Below are 17,877 nucleotides of genomic sequence, written 5' to 3'. Positions count from 1 at the left end.
TTTAATTCTGACGATGATGAACTCTGTAATTTTGTTGTCCTGAGCAATGACAATACAGCTTTCATCTCTTACCATATCTTATCTAATACTCTTCAGGAAAGCAAAAACCTGCTGGATTGCAAACTTCTACTGTCATATTCATATTCACTTGATGACCCATAAGAGCTCTCCTGGCTGGTCCGCCACTCCTGAGATTTGGCGGGGAATGACACTGATGGCATGGATAGAAATGCCTTTCCCATTAAGATTTTGCTGTGTTCGCACGGGGCTCAGACAAAACTGCTTCGCTGGGGCTCTGCAGAGGGGAAGTTGCACCACAGGGCAAACGCCTCCGCATCCTGAATTTCAGATGATGGAGAGGTCAAGCCGGGCGGGTGCGACGTCCATTCCTGTTCCATCCGCGGCTCGATCTGTAATCAAGCTAGCAGGGCAGTGTTGCGGCAACAAAAGGAAGCCCGGTACCATACTGAAGCCCAATACCATTAGCTCCTGGACGGGCTCCAAGCCACAGGGCCCGGAGATATACGGCCACCCTCCCGCGGCAGCGGTGACACGCGGGGCCCTCAGAGCCAGCAGTGACACGGCCCTCCTCGGTTCCCTGGGGGCCGATTTGTTACAAAGATTAAGCATCTATTAAGAACAACTGCCCATTTCCTGATTGCATTCATTAATAATGCCGCCTTTCCATTGTGAGCAAGAGCGTCGCCCACGCGCCGCTGCACAGGCAAACCAAAAAAGCCGAGTGCGGCTGTCACGAGCGCCACGGGCCCTTAAGTAAAAACAGACGCTCCTCTCCGGTGTTGGGTGTCAGCGGCCGGGCTATTTCAAGAGGCCGAGGGTAAACAATTGTCAATGTTTCATGAGGTTTTGAAGCTTCGCTCACCGTGCAAGGACAAGGGCTGCAATTAGACAGCCCTTCCGATGCCCCACATAAAATGTATTTTTGGAAAGGTGGCAATTAGGTTTTAATCTCTTCTGCCTTGATGAGCTGATCTCCAGCCAGCATGAACAATTGCGATCTGTTCCGTCGCGGTTCCCGCGAAACACTCTCACTTCTGCCCCGGCCTGGTACAGGGAGGCCTGTTTCTCTTCCTCCACCTAATAGCCCAGATAGGAATGATCATTGCCCAAACCAATGAAAAGGCCAGAGATTGCAGGGAGACGGCTCTTGGCGTTTTCTGGATTTCTGAGCAGTTTTTTTGCCGCTGGCCTGTACAGATCTGCCGCAGACGCACCGAGCGTGCTCTGGTGACTGATGGGGGCGACGGGGGGGGCGGTGATGGATGACCCGGGAGGACTAACGCCAGGCTGGGAAATGAGATCTGTAACTTTCCGTGAGCGTCACAGTGAGCACTGGGCCCCCGCTGGTCTCAGAGGTCTCGGCGGCCCTGACCGCTCTCTGCGTCTCACACTGAATCCAGCCAGGAAGCGCGACACAGGCCGAGAAACACATCACGCCTTCACCTCGGCAGAATTTTAAATGTGACAGCCTCTGATTTCTAAACAGTGAATGGGGCAATCACACAAGTGGTCCGCTCCCTGACACCGCAAGCGCTCCCTGGAACAGGCAATAATCTGAGGAGATTTCTGACAGCCCACACTCAAGGAAAAAAAAAAGAAATGGGGTAAAAAAAAAAAAAAACCTGACAAAAAGGCGTGCTATTTTTAGCCTTTGAGCCGGGCTCCGGCAGCAGGCGGAAAGAACGAGGAGCGCAGCGAAAGTGACAAGAAGCAGCGCTGTCGCTTTTATTTTACATGATTGCGATGAGTCAGAGCCCACCAAGGGAGGGAAGCAGCTGAAACAGCTGGGATGAGGAGGGAGCGAGCCGGCATACCACACACACACACACACACACACACACACACACACATTACACATACACACACAAAGCACACACACACACAGCTCACACACACACATTAAACATACACACAGCACACATACACACAATACACACACAGAACACACATACACACACACACTCAGCATACACAAACACACACACACACACACACACACACAGACAAGTAAATGTGCATAACGACAATAATGAGCCCCACACACAGACCACATGTACACACACACACAGCACAGGCACACCTAAGCACACACAACACACGCACACACACGCACAAACATACACACACACAGTACAAAGAGAACACAAGCGTGCACAGACACACAAACACAGCACATACAGAAATCACAAGCGCCAACAGACCTACTGTTCTGCACACTACTACACACAATAGGCCTCCACTCTTGAGTTTTGCAACTGAGCATCAAAAGAATCACATTAAAAATTTTCGAATTCACCATTCACAAATGACTTTAACACACTCAAATGACTGGCACCTACACAGGCACTGCGTCATCATATCAGTTTGCGATGTGTTTGGAGGCAGACGATAAGATGACATAACCAGCAAGCAAAGTGAAGCGTTAGGATAAATGGAGAAAAGAAGTGCAGAAAGGAAGGAATGTGCCATACTTAAAGAGAACCACGCCTCTGTGCCACGGGTACGCGCTGTGACAGCACACTGTTGCTCATCACTCAGGGTGTTCTCAACCCCCAGTTTCTAACCTGCCAACACACTGCATCTGAAGTCGAAATGATGCGCTTTTCTTGAACCGAGTTTCTTACTATTCTTACTTTCAGGCTACCGCTTCACTGCGAGATTGTGACCTATTCGGCGTGTGCGGCACACCTGCCTACAGTGGACGTTCATTCAATTCCGCAGTTACGCATTTACAATCTCCAGCAAACCCATGGGTGATTTCACTGTATGTGGTTACATAGCACAGGTTTGCAAGCTTAGATCTGAATTTTAGGAAGAGAAAGTGTCTGAAAGACATTTCTTGTTTTTATTTTTTGCTGTTGTGCAGTGATGCCCTGTAGATGACGTGGTACCTAAAAATGATTTACTTTAATTTACATAATCTGAGAGTTACTCTGAGGTATGAATAGCACTGCGTCTCTGGTAAAGTGAAAACGGTGTAAATCCAACAGCTAATGATATACGGGAACCTCAGGAGTTAACCTTTAAGTCCACTGAAGGATGGATTTGGAGGATGACTCACGGCAAGTTTAAGAGCTGCTGGTTATAAATAAGGCTTGCCTTTGTCTGTCATATATAAAGATTAGAATATTCTCTGGATATATATAAGATTAGAATATTCTGGATATTTTCTGGTAAACTATTGTTAGTTTCAAAAGAGACCTCTCTCAAAGTGTTTAAAGTGGATACAGGTGGCTGTTAGGTAATTGTTAAAATGGGCTCATTGTAATTGAATGCGGACATTCACCTGCTCCTGGCAGTGCATGACTGCAGGTAAATGGTGTGGCTTATTTTTGTCTGCAACATACAGCCTGAGGCTGAGAACAGCTGTTGACACACTGCACGCTAGCGTGTTGTTCAATGAAAAGCCTGCAATGAGTTTGCTTTCTTCCGCGTTGCTTTTCTTTGTTTGCAGTGACAAAAAGGGAGGTTTGTGGGAGAGAACCCCGAGGGCAGCAGCGTGCAACCTTGAAAAAGTGAGAACATTAGAGCCAGATCACGTTGCAAATCGGACCCACCCAGCTGAACACAGCTCCACAGGTCCTTAGCCTGGTGGGAATGCACACTGCACCTGCTCCATACCTCTCCTCAGAGGCAGTGAAAGACAGCAACCAGAGCGTCTCTTTTTTTGCATCAACATCCACTTCAATTCAAGCAGACGTATTTCAAACGTAATTAAGCTGATTGGCCGGCTGCTAGTGACTGCTTCCAGAAAGAGCCGCTGCTCTGAGGGAATATGCAGGCAGCTGTGCAGGGCCTGACCCAACGCTGAAAGAAGGAGGAACGCTAGGAGAGGGGACAGGGTAGGGAGGACTTCCTGTAGCTGACAGGGTGACTGGCCTTTATCCCGCTCTTCTTCCGCTCTGATACTGGATAAGCCTTTGCCGGGCTGTAATTCCACCTTTAAAAGCCGTACGGACCCGCACGCCAGGAGCGTTTCCAAGGCAGTCGAGGAACGTGAGGGGATCCAAGGCCATTACACCCCTCTGCAGACATGCATACGCCCTGATCACTTATTGATGGGGCTCTGCTGATTGAGGTGAGATGGCAACAGAGCGGCTCAGTTACACAGTCATGCCATGAGCGGGAAAGCTTGTCACCAAAAACACGGCCTCATCGAGGTGCAGGACGCGACTTCCAGCCCCCAGGGGGCAGCACTGGCAGGACATGGAAACAATTCTAATGCTGGAGCCGTTTAGTCTCTTCATTAGTAAGATCGTTTGGCCTTAAGCACACGTGCGATTGTTTATGAACCACATGAGAGCCCCTGTCATAATTTTACATTTTTGCATCTGCACACGTACAATGCCTTGCCAGCTCACAAAAATTCCACATTTCATTACTGTCATTCAGCAGAAGCTCTTATCCTGAGTGACTTACATACGTTACAATTTTTACACGTTATCAACATTTACAGCTGGATATTTACTGAGGCAGTTCTGGGTTACAGTGCTGGCCAAAAGTATTGGCACCCCTGCAATTCTGTCAGATAATGCTCAATTTCTCCCAGAAAATGATTGCAATTACAAATGTTTTGGTAGTAATATCTTCATTTATTTTGCTTGCAATGAAAAAACACAAAAGACAATGAAAAAAAAAATTAAATCAATTATCATTTTACACAAAACTCCAAAAATGGACCGGACAAAAGTATTGGCACCCTCAGCCTAATACTTGGTAGCACAACCTTTGGACAAAATAACTGCGAACAACCGCTTCCGGTATCCATCAATGAGTTTCTTACAATGCTCTGCTGGAATTTTAGACCATTCTTCTTTGGCAAACTGCTCCAGCTCCCTGAGATTTGAAGGGTGCCTTCTCCAAACTGCCATTTTCAGATCTCTCCACAAGTGTTCTATGGGATTCAGGTCTGGACTCATTGCTGGCCACTTTAGAAGTCTCCAGTGCTTTCCCTCAAACCATTTTCTAGTGCTTTTTGAAGTGTGCTTTGGGTCATTGTCCTGCTGGAAGACCCATGACCTCTGAGGGAGACCCAGCTTTCTCACACTGGGCCCTACATTACGCTGCAAAATTTGTTGGTAGTCTTCAGACTTCATAATGCCATGCACACGGTCAAGCAGTCCAGTGCCAGAGGCAGCAAAGCAACCCCAAAACATCAGGGAACCTCCGCCATGTTTGACTGTGGGGACCGTGTTCTTTTCTTTGAAGGCCTCGTTTTTTTTCCTGTAAACTCTATGTTGATGCCTTTTCCCAAAAAGCTCTACTTTTGTCTCATCTGACCAGAGAACATTCTTCCAAAATGTTTTTGGCTTTCTCAGGTAAGTTTTAGCAAACTCCAGCCTGGCTTTTTTATGTCTCTGGGTCAGAAGTGGAGTCTTCCTGGGTATCCTACCATAGAGTCCCTTTTCATTCAGACACCGACGGATAGTACGGGTTGACACTGTTGTACCCTCGGACTGCAGGACAGCTTGAACTTGTCTGGATGTTAGTCGAGGTTCTTTATCCACCATCCGCATCTTTCGTTGAAATCTCTCGTCAATTTTTCTTTTCCGTCCACATCTAGGGAGGTTAGCCACAGTGCCATGGGCTTTAAACCTATTGATGACACTGCGCACGGTAGACACAGGAACATTCAGGTCTTTGGAGATGGACTTGTAGCCTTGAGATTGCCCATGCTTCCTCACAATTTTGCTTCTCAAGTCCTCAGACAGTTCTTTGGTCTTCTTTTTTTTCTCCATACTCAATGTGGTACACACAAGGACACAGGACAGAGGTTGAGTCAACTTTAATCCATTTTAACAGGCTGCAAGTGTGATTTAGTGATTGCCACCACCTGTTATGTGTCACAGGTAAGTAACAGGTGCTGTTAATTACACAAATTAGAGAAGCATCACATGATTTTTCAAAGGGTGCCAATACTTTTGTCCGGCCCATTTTTGGAGTTTTGTGTAAATTGATACTTGATTTGACTTTTTTTTCTTTCTCTTTTGTGTTTTTTTATTGCAAGCAAAATAAATGAAGATATTACTACCAAAACATTTGTAATTGCAATCATTTTCTGGGAGAAATTGAGCATTATCTGACAGAATTGCAGGGGTGCCAATACTTTTGGCCAGCACTGTAAGTACCTTGCACAAGGGTACTTGCCCCAGCACTGCCCCATGGGGACCTGAACCGGCAACCTTTCGGAGACAAGCGCTTTTCCTTACCACTACGCTACACTGCCGCCCATATCCTCCAATCTCTACTTATGGTTTGCCGTGTTGTGGGAGTCGTGACGAGGGCAGACGGCATCGCAGACTCTGCCGGCATTAGAGATGCAGCGGATATCCCTCCGTGAGTGACACATGAGCCTCGTTCCACAGAGCCGCACGGGAAGCACTCCTGCCTACCCGGGGCGGGGCATCTCTGCTTGTTTTCATGCGCGGCGCTCAATCTTCAGCAGCGATGACAGTGGGGAGTATCCATCTCCGTGCCTGGACTCGTAATTCAGGTTTGCGTGCGCGCGTTTGAGTCTGCTCGAGGGTGTGCATGCGCACCTGTGTGTGTGTGTGTGTGTGTGTGTGTGTGTGCGCGTGTGTGTGACTGCGAGGGCTCTCCTTACCCTCCCTAAACAGATTAACCCTTCAAAGTCAAAGATCTCTACACTCAGGACATTGAGCTCCAACTGTGTTACGTTTCAACACACAATAGGAGGCCGTGTCTGCCTTCACCTGATTAAATTTAGGTTATTAGTTAATTAGGTAGTTACACATCTACTCTTCGTTAGTGCCCGGAGCGGGAGCTTTGGATTACACCACCCAAAATAGTTCTGCTATCCTTCTGCATTTCTGACATTCTCTAACTGGGCTCAAACAATTGGTTTCTTGTCCATGATTACACTTCATTCTTTGTTTATTGCATTTTCTTTATGTTTTTTTTTTAATTCATACAAAAATCAATGTTGATTGATAGAACAACAAATGACCAAGTACACTCTGCACAAAACTGTATTATAAGATATACTGCACACATATATCTGATATATCAAGAACTGGTTTATACTCTATTGCACATGTTCAAAATTCAGTTATAAGCTGTGAGGCAGAACCTAAGACAGTGTACTCACACCAACAGTTGTAGTAATAGTAGTAGTAATATTGCTGTTGTTATTACTAGTATACCCACATTAATACATAAATGAATTTAAACATATACAAATTTAAAATGTTTCATTTTTTAATATTTTTAATATTCTACGCACTCTTGTTGATAATAGTGTCTCTGACCAAAGAGGTGCATTTCCCTGAAAAGACACACATGTAGGGGAGCCTGCAGCCACCTATGGGACAGGTGGACATATTACATCCAGCACGCTCAGCTCACACAGCGATCGCGCGAATGTCACAACGCTTCGCTGCTCCTGCTGCAGCTGTCACGAAAGCAGCAAAACAGAGCGTAACATCTGTGGCATCTGACAGGAAGCTGTGTGTATGTGACTGTCAGTGCGGTGAGTCTGCCTTAACTGTTTCCTGTACAAGCGTCTCTCTCTGAGATACAAACAGATCTCTAAAGTGGGGAGGGGGGGGGGGCGAGACGGCATGGTTGCTCTTGAGGACACAGCAGAGTGATGTCTTATCACAAGCAGCTTCCAAAGCACCTGTGGCAGAGTCAGAGTGGGAGGGGCCTCCCGGTGCTTCTGTGCGCCTTTCTGTGAAGGTGCTCAAAGTACAAGGCCCGAATGCAGTCGTGCTAAAATGAACTCACCGCAGGGATGGCGTGGTAGGGAAAAGATTTTTGTGCATGCAAGTATGACATCCAGCGCGCAAGGCGCGGGTTTCTGTCTGACATCAAACCCTTCTCTGCACATCAAACCCTTCTCTGAAACCAACACTTCCCCGTCAGAGGCTGAGGCTAGTTTCAGTACCCTAGCTGAGTGGATCTCCTCCCTGCCCCAGCCGCTCACAGAGCACCTGGCCTCCCTGTCATACGCATATGCTGGCACACATACAGGGTTTCTGACGGATGATCAGGGCCGGTTTCCCACAGCAACTTGTCAGGAAAGATCCCCACCAAACACTCAAGGATGTAGACTCTGGGGGGAGTCCCTGATGTCCCTTGGGTTCAAGAATTTGCCAGCAAAGGCCGTGCCCGTGAAAGGCCCTGTCCGCAAAACACACAGCCACTTCCTCCTCATTGGCATGTTTCTCAGGGCGGGAGAGGAAATGGATGCCGCCGCCGCCGCTGCTGCATCAGGCCCTGGCCCAGACCAACGCCGAAGCTCTGACAGGTCACTGCAGATTCTGCCGTGACGTGGGAGAAAGGAGGAAACAGGAAGCAGTGAGCCCTGGAAGCCTCAGATAAAGGACAGATACAAATGTCTGCCGGGTGAGCGGGTTGATGTTCGCCTGGCGGCTTAAACACACAGCCCAGGAAAACCCGGACTGAGACGGAGGCGAGCACAGGGGAGTGTAACGACATATGAGCAACTGGTCAGCAACTCTCACATTATGGTGAGAGAGCGTGCATGCTTAAAGGGAAGTGTAGCGAAGGTTTAAGCCATTCAACCCCCCTGCTTTGTGGTCTGTACATAAATACACCAACCCCGTTTGGGCAGGTGCTGGCATACATTTTCTCCTGACATGCACAACACCATGAGTCAGAGTTGAGCTGAATGATAAAGTGGAAGGACAGTGGAGACGCTGCAATACCCTTTCCTTTGTGGTCGACAGGGGGGCCCTTTACTGGTTTACTGGCAAACATCATACCCCAACGCTGAAACTCACACCCTCATCACTTTCTGAAAACATGTGCTGTTGTAGTATAGTAGTACACTACTATCATTTAGCAGATGCTCTTATCCAGAGTGACTTAAAGAGCGGTTTTATCCATTTACAAAGCCGGTTATTTGCTGAGGCAAGTGTGGGTTAAGTACCTTGCCCAAGGGTACAACAGCAGTGCCCCAGCGGGGAAGTGAACCAGCGACCTTTTGGCCCTGCTCCTTACCATTATGCCACACTGCTGGCACATATTCACAATACTCACAATGCATTACGGTGTGTTTTTCAGTGTGAAGCGAGCTATCCTTCTGGCTGGACTGGGAGGGGTTCAGGAGCTGTAGTATGTGGTTATCTTGCTGCCCTCACATCATTCTGACACTGAGGGCAGCAGTGCACTGTGTGCCCAGTCTTGCTGAGGAAGAACCCGGCCTGCTTGGCAGGAGTCTCTGGTCCCGGAGCCGAGAGACCGCACAGTTCCCCGTGCCATCAGCGCTGTCCTACTTCCACACCCCTCGCTGCTGACGGATTCTGGGGCCGATAACAGTTAAAAGCCGAGAAGGAGAGAGGAAGCCATGCGGTGACAACAGTTAGGCCTTCTTTCCTCCACTGGAAAGCCGGACTCTGGCTCTCGGAGAGACACCGTCCCCTGGAAATTTGCTTCCTGTAGGCCTATGTACATTTGGCCGAAGAAAAACAAGGCAGCGAAAGGAGGTGTACCAATTTTGCCAAAACGACATTCAAATGTTAAATGTCACGCCCAAATGTCACAGGTTACAGAAAGGCCTGGAGGTGACCTCACCAAGAACCCTATAAAAATCATCTTAACGGAGCCAGCTCATAGGAAACCCCCTGGAGGCCTTGCATTAATGCTACCTGATAGCATTAAGACTACCGATAGCAAACAATGAAAAAATGAAATAAGTGGTGTCCATGTCAGGCTAACTGGACGTGGTACGCAGTGGCACCCTTGGGGTTGTAAAATCAGTGGAGTTTAGCTAGCAGTCACACCTGTACAACACAACAAAATATTCTAGACCAATTCAAGTGACATACAAACAGTCACCTCAACCTACTTTATTTACTATATAGGCCTTGAAAACGTTAGTGTCATGTTACTGATGACAGAGCGGGCTCTGCTCAGAGAAGCCAACTGCTCCTCACCCTACAAGCACTACGACTCTTTGCACAAGACTCTTCAGCAACACGTCCTTGGCAGTCACTGCACTGACAAGCTTGATGGGCATTCTCCGAGCGGGCAGGGTCTTATTGGTGAATCACTACGCTAGCGAAATACAGATATGCCAGCACCTCAGCGCGCTGCTGCTGGAGCTAATGGTTTGTCTGCAGGGCTCAATGTCGCGTTCAGTGAGCCGGCGGTTTGTGTGGTATGCCAGCTTTGCATGGCGAGCCCTGCCCAGCGCTACAGTTTTTCCTGTTTAATCAGAATATTTCCATGCTGTGCCTTCGCGTCGATGGCGCAGCTGACGGGCGCGCCGGGGACGGCCTGGTGAATGGAAGCGTTGCCATGGCTCCGCAAACCCCATCAAACCCGCCCACTTTCCGTCGCCCGCGGACAGCGGCTCAGGAGCACTTCCTCATTAAAGCGGAGCGCTGCGCCCGACACATGTCTTTGAGTGCGAGCGCTCGTTTGAATGGGCAGCTCAGATAAAAGAATGTTTAATTTGCTCACCTGCTTCGCTGACGTTCGCCGGGGGCGACCGAGCCGATCTGCTAACGCTCGAGCGCCTGTTCCATTTTGAGAATCTCGCGCCTGCGTTATCTCGTGCCGCCCTTAATCATAACCCCATCAATAAAGTTCACGGCCGCGCTGCCCACGCTGCCACAGCTGCATGGCCATGACCCCACCCCTGCAGCCCAGCTCTGACTACAGCTGCACGCATTACACACAAGGCAAAATGCAGTACAGTGCACTAGACAGGCACGGCATATTTCAAACGAGGGCAGCAGCGGCAGCAGTGTAGCTTAGTGGTAAGGAGCAGGATTCCAAAAGGTTGCCAGTTTGATTCCCCGCTGGAGTACTGCCTGCTGTACCCTTGGGCAAGGTATTTAACCCAGAATTGCCTTAGTGAATATCTAGCTGTATAAATGGGTAACGTAAAAAAAAAATTTGTAAAAGAGTAGTGTAATGTAAACAAGGCCCTCAAACTGTTCAGCGTCTCTCCCAAATTAGAGCTGACCACAAGGCAAGCGCTACCTCGACACGGTATACAGCTCTAACTCAGGAAGGAGCCCAGAGCCTGTCTGATAATTGAGGGGTAGCTGTAGGGCCTGCTGCTGCTGTTCCGCCTCCAAAGAGCTCCCCGGGTTCGAACCAGAGCTGATATACAGACAAACGGACCAGAATGAGCCGCCGCTGAGGATCTAAAGAGCTGCACGGCTCAGCAAGTCAGCAGAAACACAGCTAACGCCAAACCCGTGGCATCCAAGAGAGGCCACGCTTCTAATGTTAAGTGGGAAAAAGAGTCACCACAATTACTCAACAAGTTTGTGACAGGCAGAGTGGTTGCAGACACTCTCACTCTGAGCGTGAGAAGCCACATGATGGTGAAGGTATCTGAAGCATTCAGAGCGCAGCCGAAGAGACTTCTCCCCCCCAGGTCAGATCATTATCTGGTCCCGAGTGCTGCAGTATCTCAGAGAGTCCCATTTCAGAGGAGCTTGGCTGCCAGCAAACACTGACATACAGGTTTCAAACCCCCCCGTGGAGACCGTTACCACGGCCGCAGACGGAGACGTGGCTGGAGATGAGGCAATACACTGCTGCAAGAGACAATGCCGCTCTCAGAATGGGAGAACCCTGTAACGATTCCACCATATTAAATACAACAGTGCTAAGCAACTGAACACCTCCATGGTTCAGAGTTTAAATGTAATGGACCTGGGTAGAGGTTGGTGGTACTTGTCAGGTGTTTAGAACCACAGAGGGAACATTTTGAAGGGGTGAAGAGCCCTTGAGAAGCGAAGCCCGAATCGTGTGAAGTCACCCCATCTGAAGACATGCTCAGCTCTTCACTGCGCCTTAATCTGCAGCAAGGAACTCCAGAAATGCTGTCCCAACAACCCTGCATAACAAACCACATCGCGATCTTTTTCCCCTCCCTACACACACCTACACCTCTAGACACAAAGATGCACACAAACACATTCACACACAAACACCCACACACACAATCATGCACATGTGCACACACACACACATGCACACATAAACATGCTACAAAAGAAGAGCTGGTATCTCCTGTTCAGTGCTTCAGTGGGGCAGAGAGTGGAGCGAGGAAGTTAGGACAGAAAGCAAAGCACTGAGCTTGCCTCAGCGGGTGGGATCTCCTGGTGGGAGCCCTGTTGATAAGCATCAGTGACACGGCTGCTGCGGGTGGTCAATTCAGCAGAACGGCCATTTTGGCTCCTAAGCAGCACCTCATCTCCATATGACGACCTCCTTCCATCCCTCCAGCTTCACCCTGGTAGTCTGTGTGCATCTGGTGTCGGCCTGATTAGGATGCCTCTCACAATGCTACCTCCTACACAGACACACACACTCTCACACACACACACACACACACACACACACGTGCACACTCTCGCTGGTTTCCCGGCACAGTAATCACCTGTTAGTGAGGCTCCTCGTCACAGGGGCAATCTCACCCCCGCAGCCCCCCCACTCTCCCACTCCTGACGCCAGCTCACCGTTATTAGCTAATCGCCGCACAAGTGGCTTTTTCAGGGGTCAACTGGCATTGACCAAGATTGGGGCGGCACTAATAACTCATCTCCAGCCCTCCTGGAGAGTCATCATCACACACTTTCCAGAGCACCAGAGGGCCTCAGGCACGAGTGTCACACCCACCCGGCCTGATCCTCGCACGTCACACCCCAAGCACCGTCACACATTCCAGGGAATACCTCTGGGGCTTATCACAAGAGCTGCTGCTTTAGGAGGCTGCATTAGGCCTATACGGAAAAATAAAGTCCAAAACGTACACAGGTTATTGTATCATTATATCATCATAATTTAACATTTTATTATTACTTAATAAGTTATTACATAATTGTATAATAAGTATCATATTTTATTCTATAAGTTTTTGTATCATGTATTTTTTTTCACAGGGTTGTATATTATCTGAATTTCCAGTGCCTTTACCAGAAGCATTACAGTACTTTTGGTGCAGCAGTGTTAGCACTAAGGAGCAGGACACGTAACTCAAAGGTTGTCGATTTGATTCCCAAGTGGGTCACTGCTGTTGTACCCTGGGGCAAGGTAATTAACCCACGCTGCTACGGTAAATATCCAGCTGTATAGGTGAATAACATGCGAAAGCTGCAAGCTTTATCAGTGTCTGTGGATAAGAGCATCTGCTACGCAGATGTACTGCAAACCTGCGCAGATGCATAGTGTACACGGAGAAGCACCCGTTTCGCCTCAGGCTGTGTTTTCTAACTGTAAAGCGTGTCCGTTCATGAACGCTGGCCTCCATCCACCACCTCTCTCAGGTGTGTAGGGCGGGCGGTGGGGTGGCTGCTTTCGCGAGTGCATATCAGTCGACTGGCGCACAACAGCAGACGCGTCAGACATTCACCCGACCCCATCCTATCGATGGCCAAGATGACAAACACAGAGGCGGGGTCTGCGGGAGTTTTTAGAAACAGCCCGGCGTTGGTGACGCAGGCCCTCTGAGCGTTTCTGCTTGCCACCAAGGGCAGCCTGCAGCAGAGCCGCCGGCAGGTTGCCATGTTTGGAGGACAGGAATGTCAGTGTTTACTACACACTAAAAATAAATAACGGCATCATGACGACGCACTGCCTCCCGGGGGCATTCAGACGCCTCCGCCCTCCACCCCCTGCTGTTAGGAAGCGATGCTGATGTCGTCGACAGGTCACGTGGCCGGAGATGTCGGCCGGTCGTGCGTCTGCAAGCCGCCGGGGCCGCAGCCATTAACAACCTGCCATGTGGGGCGGGGGGGGGGAGCAATCAATACTGTGACTCATTCTTTCTGCCATCGCCTGCTTCATAGCAAGACTAATTACAGGCAAACCGAATCAGTGGGGATGGTAATTTGGTGCTGGGCGGCTTTTCGTTTCGCTTTCAGCCCTGCCGTCCTACCACACGACACAAAAAAAGGCACACGCGGTCCCGAGATGGACGTTCACGCTGAATGCACCGCCTCCCTTACACCTCAGTCACGACTATCACAGAAGGGCCTTGGCGTGTCTAGGCCCGGTCGGCTGCTTTCTCGGGTCTGTAGAGTGGGATTTTTTCAGACAGAAAACATAAATGAGAAACAAAATGAGACCGCCGCCTCACGCCACGCTGTGGCGCTTTGCAGGGGTCGTAGACCCCCAGGCCGGGACTCTGTACACAGCCTCACTTGAGGGCAGGTTTATTTATTGATGCCTGCACATTTCTGACTGGTCCACTGTTCGCCCTGGCCGTCCCTTAACTACCAAACAGCCCGGCAGCCCTCAGTTTCAGATGAACAAACTGGGTGGAAAACAACTGCCCCCATCCTGTACGTTACAGGCAACCCCTCGTAATCTCGAAAGCAGAAAAAAAAAAAACACTACCGGTAAGACCAGAATCCCGGCGCAAGCCAGAACATGAGCAACATCGCCACATGCTAATTGAGCTAAATCTGAAACAGGCGCGGGTGAATGTGAGGTCTGTCCGCAGCCTTGGTTCCAGCGGTGGCTGAACGCAGGGAGTTGCTGGGGTGATCAGATCACGCAGAGGCCTCCAGGAGCAGCGGGAGCGTCTCTGCCCTGGAGGAGAGCGCAGCTGCCCCGACGCTTTCCCAGGAAGCTGCCATTGCCATCGACAGGTAATAATTACCATAAGCACCCGACAGACCGATGAGATGAGTCATGGGCTGCGCTGTGCGGAAGCAGAAGCATCTGCTCTTATAGAACAAACCACCGCACCCACCCACCCCCCACCCCCCCCACATCGCCATCACGGGGCCACACATGACTCGGCAGGGCCCGAGGCAGTTTGGGACGGGGTGGCTTTGCTCCCCTTTCTCCCACTTGCTACGGCATTCCATCCCCAGCACCGCATCCAACTCTGCATTCAGCTCTGCCCCCCCCCCACCGAGTCCATCTCACCGAGCCGATTCATCCTCTGCACATTGAGTCGGTTCTGAGGCGGCCATTTAAAGGGAGTGGGTGAGCCACCGGGTGAGTGGCATTCTGGGATTGTGTAATCTGTCCCACAGTGACGCAGCCTTCGGCTGGTAGACTCTTTCACATGGCCTGAATGCCAAAACCACACGCTCAGTCCTCCATTAGATCAGCTTCCATTCTAGTGCATCAGGCACACCCTTCCACTGGGACTGTCTCTGTCTGTAGGCAGAGCCTGGGGTGCCAGACAGGGCAAATAAACAACAGGAGACACCCAATATCACAGTGGCTGACTGTGGTCCGATCAGACAGCTCCAAATGATCAGCATTGAGCGCCATCAGTTTGAACCACACACGGATTAATGTGCATCTCTGCAAAAGCACTTCCAAAGTCAATGTGTGACCATGCAGAACACGGCAACGGTTGTGCCCACTTTGAGCAAAAACATCAGCCACAACCAGAAAACTGGAATGAATTTGCTGGTCTTTTGTTTTTTTTTCGGTGAGACCATGCAACACGGAGGCAGACGCAATTCTCTGACTGACTCACAATATTTTGTGATGACCTGACCTCTGGCCTGCTTGGCATCCATGCTTGTAAACAACCTCAAGCATCTGCCTCAAACTGAACTGCCACGGGCGCTTGTGGTTGTAACCTCACTGGGAGGCAGGTCTGAAATTATCACAAGCGTTCATTGTGACTGACCAGGCAGTATCGTTATAAAACGCTGGCAGAGGGAAAGAGCACAGGAGCGCTGTCAGAACACCCGACGCCACAGAGCTTCAGCTTTCTTCCTGTTCCGTTCCTGGGTCCTTCTTCAGAGCAGTGAAGTGGTGAAGCTGGAAGCTGCCCTGGTCTTTTTGTTCTGCCTCTACCTCAGTGCGTGCTGTATCGCTTGGTTCCTTGGTAGCCTGCCATTTCAGGAGCTGCACCACCCGTAGTGAGAGAGGTCAGCAAGCTTTTGACAGCACAGATACCTTTACAAATGTTTCAACCCCTGCACAAGAGGCATGCATACTGAAGGAAAAGCCACGATCACATCACAGGACGGAGGCATATGTGCCTCCAGCAGAAAAACACCGGCCTCTGCACATCTGTTACTGACTGTAGCGGCTACAAAATTAAAGGCCTTGACGGACAAAATATGAATCATGCAACTTCTTACAGTAGTAAGCATGCACGGAAGAACTACTACAGAAACATGAGGAGCAAAACGTTAGCCTACCTTCCAAAGCACCTATCCGGTCCTCTATAGAATCTAGCCGCAAGTAATTTGGTAATGCACAGATGCCGTTCGCTGGAAAACACTGCACTACCAGATATACTGCAGGAGCGCGAGCGGACGAAAATACAATAATAAAAAATGATCATGTCTATTTGTGTGACACACAGAACACAAATGCAATAACATGTTGCAACAAGGCAGTTTCCAGACTTTCGGCTACTCTCGAACGACAAAGCGTTCCTCCGGCTGCCTGTTATTCATAATTTAAGACAGAGAATGAAGCTATTAAAATAGAGCAGTGTTTATTCTTGAATGTTTATTTTTAGATATCAGCACAATGCCCCATAGAATAAAGTACACCACACACAGCTAGCTATTGTACAGAGATTTGGCTCTGTGACTAGCCAGCTAGCTGCCTCTGTAATTTAGCTAATTGACAGCCAAATCAAATTGCCTTTCAGATGGTCTTAGCAGCCAGTGGCAGGCAATTCTGAATGTCCCTTGGAATTCCAGCGTTATACTGAGGTATCCAGCTAGCTTGCCGGTTACAAAACCATGGAGATGCGCAATGTAGCTAGCTAGCCAGCTGGCTATGAGCTGCAGTTGATCAAAACAGTCGTCTCACGAGGAAAGCGCTAGCTAATGACATGACAGACGTTTGACATAGTGGCATTTCCATCGGGGGTCTGATTAGCTAGGAGTGTGGTTAGCCAGCTAGCTAGACATGACTGACTGTCACGTATCTGTCCAGTGACAGCTCCATTTTGGAGAACCTCCATTGGTCGGAAAAAATAGAGGGCTAGCTAACTAGCTAACCACTGACAGTACCTGTAGTTAGCTAGCTAGCCAATTACCTTAAAAATCTGACACATATTATAACGTTAGCGCAATTCCAATTGATTAGCTAATTGTATGACGACCCCAAGTATGCAGTGCCCACCGCCTCTGCAAAATGCAAGCCCGTTTCCTAGCAACATCGTGGCATGTTCATTATTCATCACATCATCCGCCTAAACCAGAGGTAGCGCGTAAATCTGCCATTAGCTTCAGAGGCTAGGTACTCACCCAAAGTTGAAGTTGCCCTTAGCAAATTAGCTATTTTGTTCCCCGACTGTATGTAATCCTCGAGTGCCGCGGCGTGCAAAATTCAGAATGTACTTAGCCAGCTAGCTAGACGTGCAGGTAACGAGCTGATGACATTTACCGGCCAAAACAGAGCCAGCTAGCAGGCGACAGTTATGCAGAACAACTGATCATGACCAGTCCAGGTTCTTCTTCCGCCGCTTCAGCTGAACTGGTTCTTACAGAAATATGCAGAGGTACATGAGCCTGACACAAAGAGCATCAGAGGAGGAGCAGCGGGGTGTCACGCTGCGTAACATTAGCTAGTCTATGTATTAACAGCTTGTTTGCAAGATACAGTGTCTTGCTGGACAGCTTCCCTTGCCGACTTCAAACCGTGAAGCTGTTGGGTTGCCCGTTCTCCTCTTCAAACATTCAAATGTTGTCAGATTCACAGATTGATCTGCCTACAGCTCCTTCTGTAAAAAAAAAATAAAAGACCACACCAAAGCTCTCGGGAAATAAGCAGTTTCTCATCAATGGTTGTTTTCTTATTCTGGAGGAAATCAGCTACAGCGGAAAAGTACCAGGATTCTTGTCCCTAAAAATGAAGCGAGTGGTTAGCTCTCGCCTTGCTGATGTCTCGCAAGCCTCAGCTCGCCACTGTGCA

The 17,877-nt window shown here is 49.2% G+C and overlaps 1 long non-coding RNA gene across 1 annotated transcript in view; it reads right to left on the bottom strand.

Annotated features, from left to right (window-relative positions):
- The window catches only part of LOC118778346, a 37,048-nt gene extending 19,171 nt beyond the window's left edge, over window positions 1-17,877 (bottom strand). The window contains exon 1 of the long non-coding RNA XR_005004984.1: window positions 17,211-17,877. This is a non-coding gene — a long non-coding RNA (uncharacterized LOC118778346). The remainder of the gene's footprint in view (window positions 1-17,210) is intronic.

This window comes from Megalops cyprinoides, chromosome 5 (assembly GCF_013368585.1).
Source record: "Megalops cyprinoides isolate fMegCyp1 chromosome 5, fMegCyp1.pri, whole genome shotgun sequence".
Lineage (NCBI taxonomy): Eukaryota > Metazoa > Chordata > Actinopteri > Elopiformes > Megalopidae > Megalops > Megalops cyprinoides.
This window is presented reverse-complemented; position numbering and strand designations above follow the sequence as displayed.